The sequence below is a fragment of the Taudactylus pleione genome, unplaced genomic scaffold, assembly GCF_031769625.1.
Source record: "Taudactylus pleione unplaced genomic scaffold, aTauple2 ptg000212l, whole genome shotgun sequence".
NCBI lineage: Eukaryota > Metazoa > Chordata > Amphibia > Anura > Myobatrachidae > Taudactylus > Taudactylus pleione.
Window position 1 is genome coordinate 4,429,118 of NW_028284614.1, and position 14,592 is coordinate 4,443,709.

Below are 14,592 nucleotides of genomic sequence, written 5' to 3' on the forward strand. Positions count from 1 at the left end.
CACCCCAATCGCTAAACATTTATTTTCCTCTGAGCAAGGAACTTTTAGACAATTGTCTCGAACAGAGACAGAGATTCTCAAGAGCATTCAGTATTAAATATACACCACTCATTTTAACCACAGTTAAATGTACAGTTACACCTGTTTGTGATTTAGGGCGTAGTAGGTATTACCGCCGGCTGATGGTTCAAATCCCGACAGCGGCAGCCCGGCAAGGGTGAGGATCCCGATCGTCCCTAAGGTCAGTATCGCTAACCTAATTCTACCCCCTAACCCTCCCTAAGGGGTGCCTAACCCTAACCTCCCCCTAAGTGCCTAACTCTAATCCCCCCTCTAAGTGCCTAAATCTACCCCCCCCCTTTCCCACTGCCTAAACCTTAGTCCCCCCGAGGAGGGTGCCTAACCCTAACCTCCCCCCGGGGGTGCCTAACCCTAACCTCCCCTTCCCCTAGCAAAGATCTAACCCTCCCGGGGGGGTGCCTAACCCTATGTCCCCTAGGAGCCCTAAACCTAAAGTGGCTGTCCGCGCCCGGCTTACCTTCGTTCGGTATGTCGGGCGTCGGTCTTCCGGCGTATGGTTAATGACAGGCGGCGAGTTTTTCGACACCTGTCATTAGTACCACACCGGGATTAGAGATTCTGGAAGCCAGCGGTTGGCATTTAGACCGTCGGCTTCCAGACTACCTCCCGTCACTTAGGGCCTGATTTAGAGATGTATCAGACCCGATGGTTGGCGTACATCTCCGATGGCAGGTGGACTGTGCATGTGCATGACCCGTTCTGTGTTGTTGCATGCAGTGCCTCCAAGCCGGCATTTGGGGGATGGGGTGACGCTGCCTGTGTTTCCAAAAAACAGGGGCATGTCGGCCCTTTCCTGGGAGCGACGAGGCCAGTGTGTGCGTCTTCCAACACAGATTTACTGACCACGCAAGCAAGCAGGAGGCGGCCATTCAGAGTAAGCTTAGGCTCTACTCAGATGGCCAATGCTGTAAACATTGCGACCGATGGTTGCGATCTTGATCCGATCCTGCATCTTCGGACGCAGGTCTCGGATCTGGGATGTAGGCAGGAGGCTTCTCTGTGCTTCAGATGCCTCCTGCAGGTATTAGCATATTTTGGCACAGCAGTTGCATCTAAAGAGTGTTGCGGGCGTGTCACTACAGATGCTTCATCACTCACACAGGGGGTGATACTTGGGCGGAGATTCTGCACCTAGCATAGGGCTGGTTTAAGTTTTGATGTTTGATGATGGTCTGATGATGGCACCTAAAGATGCACCAGGAGGTATTACAGTGCCTACAGATACTGAATGTAGGCATCTCAGTGGTCTATTTACTTAGCAGTGTTAGGAGATAGAGTAAAAAGTGATAAGGTACCAACCAATCGGCTCCCAACCGTAATTTTTCAAACCCAGCCTGTGAGATGGCAGTTGGGAGCTGTGGGAATTCAAAGAATTCTATTTATAAGTTGCTATGAGAGGATTGTACATCAGCCATTTGGATATTAAGGCCCGTATTCAATTAGGTGCGAAAAGCCGAGATCCGCAAAAAAGTATCGCGGATGATTTAATTTTGCCAGGCGGAAACTTTCCGTCGTATTCAATTGTAAAGACTTTTCATGTACGTGGACAGTCAATGTAATGTACCTTGAATAGCAGGCGGAAAAAAAGTGCAGAGTTGGGGTTTCGGGGTGCAAACGTTGGAAAACCACTCAACACCCTTGGGACAGTCCCCCAAAGGCAAACTGTGTCAAAAAATGACTTGGAAAATGGGGGTGAAAAAGGTCAAAGTTGGGGGACAAACTTAAAAACTAGCGAAATAGACTTCTAGGGGTTTCCCAAGTATGGGGCAGGTGTTTTTAAGATTGCGGCAGGTGGATTTTTTTACGATTTTTAAAACTTCACTTTAGCTAGTTTAAACCATGCTTGCATCCATTTTCATGTACCCCAAATTTGACAGGACTATTTATTTTCATCCAAAAATTCTACTTAATGCCATTCTCCACCACTTGTGCAAAGATGCTATTTAGCAGTAAGACAGCACTGAAGCACCCCAAATAGCTTCAGCCGGGATATTTGGGGGTATCTATATTGATCCCCAATGTTAATGCATCTTTTGGATGTCAGGCTGATCTCCCTGTTTTGACGGCACTTTCCGCCTGTTCAAGTTTCGCTGGGTTCTGTTTTTGCGTCTTTTAGAATTGAATAGGGCGAAAAGTCTTTTCTCCAAAAACACGCAATGTAGCCGAAAAGTCCGGCATGCAAAAAAGTATCGCGGGTGCGAAACTAATTGAATACGGGCCTAAGTATGGAAAACATTTCTCTGGGTTACCCTTGTAAAAGGAGTCCCAGTATAGCTAATTACTTACTTACAGGGGTGTATCTACCCATTGGCCAGGATGGCACTCGCCAGGGGCGCCAGCTGAGGGGGGGCGCCATCCGGCGGTGCCACCCACGGCCAAGGGGTACAATCAGGCTGTGATTACACTCCTGCCAGGCTGCTACTGCCTGCTTAAGTGAAGAGGGAGCCCGCTCCGACCGCTGGTGCTACTCCTAGTCCCTCCATGAGTAAAGTGGGAGCCCGCTCCTACTGTCTGCCGCATGCGCTACAACTTGACTGAAGAGGGAGCCAGCTGCTACTGCCTGCACTACTTCCTCCATGCGTGAATAGGGGGCCCGCTCCTGCCGTCCGCACTATGCCCTCCTCGGGTGAAGTGGGGCCCGCTCCAGCCACCTGCACTATGCCCTCCTCGGGTGAAGAGGAGCCCGCTCCAGCCGCCCTCAATATGCCCTCCTCGGGTGAAGAGGGGCCCGCTCCTGCCGCCCGTACTATGCCCTCCTCGGGTGAAGAGGGGCCCACTCCAACCTGCATGCCGCGCTGACTACCTGTTTGATTGCAGGTAGTCAGCATCAGCTTCCGCTTGTCCCCTTCAGTCCCCTTGTTCAATAAAGTATGTCAGCGTGCATGACATCACACCTGCCGTGCCGCATGGGAGAGAAGCTGTGGCGCATGAGGAGCAGTGCTAGCTAGCCGATCCGCAAGATGCAGCCAGAAGGAGCTTTCTTCAAGAAGGTAAGTCATGAAGCTTGTAATTTATGGGAATTTGATGAATTGTTTTAGTATGTGATGTACAAGTGATTATATTTAGGCTAAATATAATCACTTGTACACTACAGGGATAGAGAAACATGTTACTATAGAGGGGGGGGGGCTGTGTTACTACAGGGATAGAGAAATATGTTACTATAGAGGAGGGGGGCTGTGTTACTACAGGGATAGAGAAATATGTTACTATAGAGGAGGGGGGCTGTGTTACTACAGGGATAGAGAAATATGTGATGGGGCAGGTTGGGGGAGATGTGAGATGTCATAGAGGGAGGATGGGCTACAGGGGAGGAATGACAAAGGAATATGTGGCTGGGTACACAGAAGAGTGATGGTTGGGGATACAGAAGGGGGAATGGCTGGGGACACAGAAGAGGGATGGCTGGGTAGACAGAATGCAATTATTCAGAAAATATGAGGGGACGGGGGCGCCAGTCCATTACTTTGCCAGGGGCGCTCAGACTCCTAGATACACCCCTGCTTACTTACTTACTAAGATTACCCCTTTAGTGTCACACGTAATTCTTTGTTTAGTATTGAATGCTTTTCCATTACTGTGTAACTTGAAAGTGTCTTCTCCTTTAGTATTTTTGCTGTTAGTCTTTTTGCAACCTTGGCATATAGTGTAAGCATAGAACCTGTTCTTGGTCCCTTGTAACCATGTTTCTTTTTGTTTACCTGTGTTTTTTAATCTGTACAGAGACTGGGGGATTTTCCACTTTTTATTGACTTTATGCTTACTACCCTGAAAAACCTATACTTACAGTAGGTACTTTTTAAGATGACAAACATTGATTGAAGCACCTTGCTACATTAGAAATAGCTGCTAGCATTAGTTCTGTTATCAGAACTCATTTTTGTGTGTTTTTCACAGTACATTGAAACAGTGCAATATTGCAACATTATAATAATTGTATCCTTTTTTTCTATATGTGTAACATTGCTTGTTTTTATTTATTATATGCACATGTATCTCTTTTTAAATTGATTCAAAATAAATGTTATTTTTATATTACAATGTTTATACCCTTTTATGATCCACACATAGAATACTGATATCAATGCACCATTTGCACCAAGGATACTGATAATACCCACTACCATCTTCCGACTTTGCCGCACTAACATTGGTACTGGACATTGCCACATTGATTTGTTTTGTTTTGATTTGTGTTGCATTTGTTTTAGTTTTGTTTTGCTGCATCCTTTATGTCCAAGATTGCCCCACTTGTGTCATTTTGCACATTACCTTATTTGTTCAGGCCAAGCTACCCGCATCTATGATTGCTACTTTTTTCTGTACAAGCACCAATATTCTGTTTACTGCTGCTGTCTATTCAGACCAGTAAACTATTATCTTGCAACATTTTGGTTCCATTCCTCTTTACACATCACCCAATCATTTGAAACAATATCACTTAGCAATTGGTCTGAGCGCTACACGTCCCAATTTTCCACCATTTGCGCCAAGACTATTCTGGATTTATTCATTTCATTATTCATAAAGGGGCCAAATTGAATTAGGTGCGAAATTAGCAGATTTTAGCCCCAAAAAATGCTGTAAACGGACAATTTTAAGCCCAAAAACCAGCAAAAGTAGGCAAAAAAGTCAGGACAAGCGGGAAATTGCATCTGTACCCCAAAAAAATGGCTGACGTACATCGGAAATTATTTAGAAGTGTATTATTGGCTGTAATAAAATTATTTAGGCTACTTAAATTGTGTCAGTTGGTGGTAATTTGCGTATACGGAAAAATGGTAAAAAATTATAGAGAGATATTTTTTCCAGGAAATTACTATTCCACATAAATTTGGGGTACAATAATATGGGTACAAATATATTTTCGAGTCGCAAAAGCGCACTTTTAAAAACTGTCCAAAAACCGCTTGCCTCAGCCACATGCAATGTTTAAAACACAACCATATGCCCCCCCACCCCCCCGAAAAACCAGACACAATATGTTTAACCCATTTTTAACTATTTTTTTTTCACCCAAAATTTGATCGGTCATTTTTTGCCAAATTATGCAAATTACAAAAAACTTTTGGGGTAACCTATCATTGGGGGGGTGTCCAAATGGTTCTGAAAGAAATCCCCACATTTGTAGAAAAAATAGGGATTTTGCATTTATTTGCACCTGATATGGTGAAAACTTTTTCGCCTGGTTTTTTTCACATCTTCCCATTTTCTCCAATTTTTTGTGAAAATCGGCTGATTTCAGTGACAAAATTGGCCGATTTCACACCTAGTGTAGTTGAATTCAGCCCAAAGTAGGGAAACTTTATATTAGTCTAATCGAGTCAGTTTTTGGGTATTGTTTACAAATACAAACTGTTTGCACAGGTGACACTAAACTTACTTTATACATATTTTCCCTAAATAATAAGCTGCATACAACTAGAAGTGGTGTCTGCAGTGGGATGTAGTTATAGTGCAGGCAGATGGGATGCCGGCCGCCGATATACTGACGCCAGCATCTCGCCACCCGGCATAATGCCGACGCCGATATCCAAAAGGATATCAGGATACCAGCGTCGGCACCCCGAACCGCCGGAATCCCGAATTTCTAGACTCGAGTAAGTATACTAGTTTCCCTGGGGATGGAAGGGTTAGGTTTAGGCACTGCCGGGAGTAAATTAGGGTTATGCACTCCCCTGGGAGGGTTAGGCTTAGGCTATGGGGAGGAGGTATTAGGGTTAGGCACCACTGGTGGGAGGTTAGGGTTAGGCACCCCTTGGCAGAGTTAGGTTTAGAGTGCGGGAAGGGAGGGTTTGGGTTAGGCACCACCTGGGGGAGGTTTTGGTTAGGCACCACTAAGGGAGGGTTAAGGGTAGGACAGGAGAGAGTTAGCATACTTACCAGCAACAGTCGGGATGTTTAGTCTTCTTGCTTCCGGCGTCAGTATTTGAACCGGCTGTATTTCATACCCATTTCGTCTGCAGCCTAGCTTGTTTGCACATGTGCAGAGATCCAGCTTTTACTGTGCATGGGCACAGCTTAACCTTTGATGGTAATAACATTGAATTGTTTGGATATGATGGCAACTAGCCAGGGGAGCTGAGAGTTGAAGATTTGGTACTAATTATTCAGGCCTAGGCTTGTTGGAGTGATCCGGTATGGGTCAACTGCTAAGGTGGATGTGGTTTCCATCTGCAGTGCCACTGAGGGGGACAAATATCTCCCTGTGTGACAGATGGTGCCCCTTGTGCAATCGCCAAAGTGGCGCCGTGAAAACTATTTTTACAAATTTTATTGATTGAGGGGCGAGGCCACATCTCCTGGGATTTGGCCATATCCCCTCAATACTTGGTCCTGTGGCTGATGTCGATAGCCCTGTAACTAGCCTTTGCAATGTATGATTTGATGTCAGAAGCATGGCCACTATTCAATGCCGGGCTTCTGATGTCCATCCCTATTCCTGGTTGTTCAAGGTTTCTTAGCATGTCGCAATTTGGGAAATTTCCCTATAGAAATGATAAGCATTATAGTGACATTAATGGTGATTTAGTCCTTGATCGAAAGGACTACATAGCAGAGGCACCTAAACAATTAGACTATTGATCGTTTTATCAGATTTTAGATCAGGATTCTACCTATTTAGGGAGGAATTGTGTTTCCTATAAACCATTTTTCCCACTACTCCTACCTGCTATCACCTCCTTAAGAATCACAAATCACTCACCACACCACCCTTATCTCTCTTACTATGTAGACTCCTTTCTACTACCTTGTGTGACTACATTGAAGTCCCATCTCCAAAACACCACTCATTTTCTAAATTTTGTACAATCCATTATATGGAAGGGCCCATTGTAATCAAGAGATGGGGAACCTCAATGGTGAACACAAATTCTTTCTTCTTGACTGCATTTCTTTAATTCGCGATCACAATTATTTGACCTTTTTACTTTTTATCTTCAGGTGATGGGGATGGCCATGGGGACCAGGATTGCGCCCAGCTATGCTAACCTAAACATGAGCTAGTTTGAGGGCACCCATGTGTGGGATGCATTCCGTCGCTTCAATGGACGTTATATTGATGATTTTGTTATTACTTGGGATGGGGATCTTTCCACTGCCACTCACTTTATTTTTTCCTTGATCACCAACATTTTTAATTTATAATTTTCACACACCTAGTAGGGTAGTCACATTGACTTCCTAGATATAACCCTTGAGGTTTCAGGTAGCAATATTGTTACCTCTTATTATATCAGGTAGCACTTAATCCTATTTACACTATACTAGTGCTCATCACATGTCTTGGAAACTTAATGTTCCCAAAAAACAACTTATGTACCATCGGCAAAATTGATACCAATTTAAACCTTTCTTAACTTAAGCATCATATGGTCGATTCTTTCCAACAGAGAGGTTACCCTGATGCTCTCCTACATTGAGTCTTAAAAGATGGTTTGAATATGGATAGAACATGTTCTCCAAAGAAATCAAAAAAATTATCTAACTAATTATGGGGAAATTGAAGATGGTAAACAAATAGCTTTTATTTGTAAATATAACAGCTGTTTAAAGAAATCCAGTATATTATTAATCAGAATTATCACATTAACTGACAGGATAATATATTACATAATTTACTTCCACAAAGTACAAATAACCTATAGAAAAAAGAGATCATTCAAAACTATCTTAGCACTTAATCTATTAAAACATTTAAAAAGTCTTAATACTATATTTAGTGGCTCTAATTGGTTGACTCAAAAACCACCCGGGTTTCATAAATGTGGTAAGGTGTACCATGTACTCCCATATGGCTCAGAAGACCGTTTCATTACCAGTTGTCTCACAGAATGATATTTATCATATCAGAAATGTCATGAATTGTGATTCTTATTTTGTTGTTAATTTATTGACATGTGGGTGTGCTTATGTTATATGGGACGCACCGACACCATGTTATAAATCGTGTCTCTACTCATAGGGGTAAATTTACTAAAGTGAGAGTTTTTAGAAGTGAGTTTTAGAAGAGATGTTGCCCATGGCAACCAATCAGATTCTAGCTATTATCTTCTAGAAGGTTCTAGTTACATGTTAAGTAGAATCTGATTGGTTGCTATGGGCAACATCTCTTCTAAAACTCAACTTCTAAAAACTCTCACTTTAGTAAATTTACCCCATAGTCATAGTGTCTCTAGCCAGTTTAATATGGTTCATATTGTACATCCCATTAGTTTTAGCATTACTGAAATCGAAATTATTCCAAACACATTTGGGGGCAGTGACAGATAAAGTAGCCTCTGCCGCCAAGAAGTTTAATGGATGTTCCAGTTGATTTCTCTTTATCTTGATGGGTTAAATGAAACTCTGGAATTGAACAGTATTATTTCTGATTGTTACATAAATTATTTTGCCGGAGAAAGGGGCACCTCTTCCATTGTCCACAACATATTCACCCCACTTAGGGCTGAAACTATGTACCCTGAGTGTACTGTCAAAGCCGCCCAATACATGGCACCCCATCCCGGCACCTAAGAAGCCACCATACACTAGTGGGGAGCTCCATGTCAGACCATCAGCTGCTGCCTTTGTCAATCTATAGCTTGTCTGCATGCGCATTGCTACATTTCAGTGTCAGCGGCTGTGACGGGGGGTGTGAGACAACAGATTATAACTTGCCTCTGGGCGTCTGGGATGAATTTACGCCACTGATCTGTTTGGTTATTGTTCTCCCTTTTTTGTATTCTTTTATTTATTCTTTATTCTAATTATGTGGTTATACCTTAACCATTATTATTGGTATTTATTTATTTATTATCATATTAGTAACCGTATTAATTTGAGCTAATACATAATATTATATAGATTTGTTTATACTGATTAGGGGGTTTATTTACGAAACGTCAGGTTGTAAAACCTTACACTTCTGTTTGTCATTATGACCGATAATTAAAAGGGCAATGCTTTTAATAGCAAGACTCGGCCCTTATAATTATCGGTCATAAACACAAACAGAAGCCCCCTGGTCTTTATTATATTATGTTATACTTTAGGATCAAAAGCTCATATGTGACCATCAATACCTGCATCAATGTGAGAACATGTCTTATTATACATTGTCATTTTTTATATTAACTGATGAATAGGCAGTGTATATGGTTTTTTTTTTCTTTTTTTACTGGTTGTCTGTTGGCCTCGTTTCTTCCAAAAAATATTTTTTGTGCACTTTTTATATGTTGATACTAATTATAATAGAATGTGAGGTGTCATATTCCCAAATAATGGACAATATAAGATGTCTGCCCCTCACTCAGGCCCGGCGACAGGGGGGGACTAGAGGCACAGTCATACCGGGCCCCGAGATTACAGGGGCTCCAGAGGGGCCCAGAGACAAACGCAGCTGTCACTGCTGCCTGCTCTGCTGCAATACACCATAGCCCGCGGTAATGAGGGTGCCCACAGGTGCATTAACAGCAGGACTGTAATGAATCAAAGTGACTCATTACTGTACATTGCCACAGGCCATAGCAAAGGAGGAGGTGATCCAACACTCCCCTTCCACCCCTCCCCCCTCTTACCTTCTTGTCTGTGACATTGCTGTTGTGCTGAGGGGCCTGACGTCACACTCTAGTGACTGGCCCCGGTGCAAGGAGTAGAGTCTGGGCTATCTATGTGCGGCCCTGGTCTCCGCCGACACTACCAGATGCCTGCTGTATATAGCGACTAGGTGACAGGCGAGTTCCTTACTATTGCGTTCTTGTTTTCTCTCTCTCTCTCTCTCTACCCACCCTTATACTTTCCCTTTCTGTCTCTTTACACCCTCCTACAGGGGCCTCTCTTACTCCCTACCCTTCACCCACTGCCCCTTGTTTTCTGTTGCCGGCCCTGCCCTCACTTCCCCACTCTTCAATTCAAAACCCTATTTGATACAAACTGATAATGTGGCACTAATAAATAGGAATTGCAGTGTATTTCCTATCCTATCCCTATCCTCAAAAAGTTATACCCTAGAATAACTGGAACAATATAGATAAAAAAGACTGTGTTTGGGACTAGGGGGCGCTAATTTCAACTAAAACATGAAAAAATTCACATTTCATATAAGACAAGTACTTTCCTTATATGTGCAATCTGGATGATTCCCATATCTGTATGTTCTCTTTCTCCTTATGTGTCCAATATCATAAAAAACACAATAAATGGAAAAGGAACCATAGTGTAATATAATAATACAAATGGTTTATTTACACACAATCAATAAAATGGAATAGAATTCCTAAAAAATATCATTCTAATAGACATATAAGATAAACTCCATGGACATCAAAATCGACTGGTTACAAGATGTGTAATTACCAGACATCCCCTTGCATAAAAGCCTGTAGAAGCCTCTGGATGCTCCACCATAGATTCATTTGTGCCAGGGGATAGTACCAGGAACGTCCACACCAAAAACCTTCAGTCTGTGCCACAGGCCAACGCATTTCGAGAGTCCCAGCTCTCTTCCTCAAGGCAATGTGCCTCAGACTGTGATACACAGGCTTTATATACCCCTCTCTGTAATTACTTCTGGGTCAAACGGCCTGTGTCCTGAATGATCTTCTATATTCACATATATCAATAGATCCTCATTAAGCTACATTCACACACAAAAAATTCTTCTTAAGAAATGGTCTGGAACAGTAAAATTAAATAAGGTAATCCCTTAATACTCTGAAACCGGAACTGTCCGTCCGAACTTCCGGTTTCGCGGAACGTGGTCTTTGTGACACCAATAAGTGACATTCACTATTCATTCTCCGTGAGTTGTTTCTTAACATCGGGGAGCCTCACTGGCATCCACCCATGCCCAAAGAAGCTTAGGAATATCACGGCAATCTTTAACATATGGTAACACACTTCCGGTCCTTCCACTTCCGGTTATAGCGGCCATCTTACTTGAGGCAAAACATCCATTTCTCAGGTCCATATGTATATCGCCCATTTGGATGCTGTCGGCCATCTTTGATATTGGTATCATCACATGTAAAGTGGGCAAAACAATGGAATCTAAGAGCACAGAAATGATTTGCATACTATATCGTAATAGTTGTGAACCAACACACTAATGAAATAGATGACAGACCCTTATTGAACATTTAAAAAACAAGATCAAAAAGGACATAAATATAATAAAATTTTAATCCACAAAGAATGCAATCTAAATATAAAAACTAGATATATAAAACACAATGTCAATGTATGATTAAAATATATTAGGAAGCATGTATAAAAAAAACTCATAAAAACCACTTCAGCTCAAAATTGGAATTGAGGCCATTAGGATTTAATGTCTTCAAATTAAAAATCCAGTTAATTTCTTTTTTTGCCAGGCGTTTTTCTAGATCTCTATTTTTCTGCGTGTTTTTGACATTCTCTATCGCCATGAAATGGGTTATTCCCTTTGTTGAGCATCCATGGACCTCCTTAAAGTGTTTGGAAAGGGAATGAGTGGTTAACCCCTTTTTGATGTTCCGCAAATTCTCACTTAATCTGGTTTTTAAAGCTCAACTAGTTCTGCCTACATAGATAAGTTGACAACTACATTCTATGAGGTAAATCACATTCGTCGTATGACATGTCATGAACTGATTGAGTCTGCATTTTTTTCCATTCCTTTCTAGTTCCTCATATTTTGTATGCTTTGTTTTGATCTCCCTGCAGGCCACACAACTTCCACATCTAAAAAAACCCTTATTTCTAATGGGATGAATACGTGCTGTTGCAAGTGCGCTTTTAGTCAGTATACTTTTCAAATTAGGTGCCTTACGGTATATATAGCGTGGGCGTTCAGGTATCATTCTCTTCAAAACTGGATCTTTTAAAAGGAGATGCCAATGTCTTTTGATGATGGTTTCTATCTGCCTATGTTGCGCCGAATATCCCATGATAAAAGCAAATTGAAACCTATCATCAGTATTCTTTGTTTTACGGTCATTGTTAATTAGTTCATCTCTATCTTTATTTAAAACTTCCTTTTTACAGTTATCCAATATATTCTTATCGTAACCTTTTTCTATAAACATTTGTTCCATAACGTCAATTTGAGATTCACATTCTTCTTTTTTGCTGCAGTTACGCCTCAACCTCAAAAATTGACTTTTAGGGATGCTCCTTAAAACTCCTGGTATGGAGTTGATTATTATCCACATAGATTGTAAGATCCAGGAAATTGATTTCCCTTTTACTGGAATAAAAGGTTAAAATAATATTAAAATCATTCTCATTAAGATCACTGTAAAAAGTCATGAGATATTCTTCACACCATCACATAAAAGATTATGTCAATATAACGGTACCACCATTGGAGGTTCATCCTAGACTTTTTGACGATGACCTCCTCCTCCCAGTACACCATAAACAAATTGGCATAGCAGGGAGCAAATTAAGTACCCATGGCGGTACCAATTAGCTGTATATAATAATCCCCATTGAAATGAAAATAGTTGTTATGTAACGTGGCACTATCTAGACCCACACACCCGATGAGGTTGATTACAAGCCGATCACAAGATGCCTGCGACACATGACCTGATCAGAGTCACCTAATACAAGCTCACATATTATGTGATTGGTATTGAGCCGATCACATGATGTTGTTTACATCACGTGACTAAATCAGCAATTTGTTCTGCTTCCCTCTACATATGTTGCTCAATTTACGGAATCAGTATGAAAAGCCGGCTGTCGGGAAGCCGCTGGTCAGAATACCGACAGCGGCATCCCGACAGCCAGAATCCCGACACCCATAGGAAGCTAAGGTGAGTCTCCCCCCTAACCCCTACCCTAACCCTCCCCAGCGCCTAACCTTAACCTACCCCCCTAGTGCCTAAACCTATCCTCCCCCACCCTAAACCTAACACCCCCTCCCCAGTGCCTAAACCTAACCATCACCTAGTGCCTAAACCTAACCTCCCCCTCCCCGCACCCTAACCCTCCCTCCCCAATGCCTAACCCTCCCCCTAGTGCCCAACCCTAACCCCGCTACCTAATGCTAACCTCCCCCTAACACCCTGACACTTACCTTTGAGATGCCAACGGTCTGGATACTGGTGCCGGGCTCCTGACCTGTCTATATTTCGATACCAGTATTCAGACTGTTGGCATCCTACATCCTATGTGCCAGGATGCCGACTGCATACCCAATATACACAGGTATTTATTATATTATATTGTAGACGTCTTCCACTTAGCTCTGTGAGACCTGCGATATACTGCCATTACCAATACACTTTCCATTTATGCTGCACCGCTACCAGCTCCCCGCATACATTCACCAGCGTTGTGAGCTGTATACCACCAAGCTCTGCCCCATAACCATTGTGTATACATGTAAGTACTTCTGTACTGCAAGTGCCATCAAGAAACCACCCCACTGGTTAGGTATCTGGGCTGTTCATTGTCTCAGGGCATCCGCTGGTGTGTACACTCAAGGCCGGATTAAGGGGGGGTGACAGGGGTGGTCGTCCCTGGGCCCCCACACATGGAGGGGCCCCCACTAGTGGTGATGCAGCCGGTGTCTTACACCGGGGCCCTCTGTCTGCACCCGCCGCTAGTGTAGTGTAGACTGCAGTGAGCGCCGCCCACACTTCAGTGACAAACACACAGCCGCCACTGGCGGCAGTGTGTTTGTTATAGCAGCCGATGAGCGTCGGACAGACTCTCATTGGCTGCTGCATCAATGGAGGGAGCCGGCTGGAGCTCACTCATGAGCTCCATCTTCCGGCTCCCCCCGCAGAGGGTGATGGTAGAGACGTCATGACATCTCTCCCATGGTGCAAGAGAAGAGCTGGGACTCAGAGCGGACAGCGGCTGTCGCGTCAGGAGCGGGGACTCAGGTAAGTTGTGTTTTTTTTTTTGTGTGTGTGTAAGGGGCACTGGCACTGCATAGGGCTGCCACTTCATGGGGGCACTGTATAGGCTACTAGGGGCAATGCATAGAGGGGGAACTACTACTGGGTTCAATGCATAGGGGTAGACTACTACTGGAGGCAATGCATAGGGGGGACAACTACTGAGGACACTGCATAGGGGGACTACTACTGGGGGCAATGCATAGGGGGGACTACTACTGGGGGCACTATATAAAGCGCACTGCATAGGGGGGACCAGTACTGGGGGCACTATACTGTATAAGGGGCACTTTTGGAGGCACTGTATAGGGGGCACTACTGGAGGCACTGTATAGGGGGGACCACTACTGGGGGCACTATATAAGGGGCACTGCATAGGGGGGACCACTACTGGGGGCACTGCATAAAGGGCACTACTATAGGGGGCACTGCGTAAGGGTCACTATTACAGCAGGCACTGCATAGGGGGGACCATTACTGGGGGCACTGCATAAGAGACACTGCCAATTGTGACATTGCATAAGGGGTACTACTACAGTGGGCATTGCAAGAGGGGCATTACTACTGGGGACATTAAGGTGCATAGAAAGAAAAAAAATGTTCCTAGGGTGACAAAAAAGTGGTATATAGGGGCCCC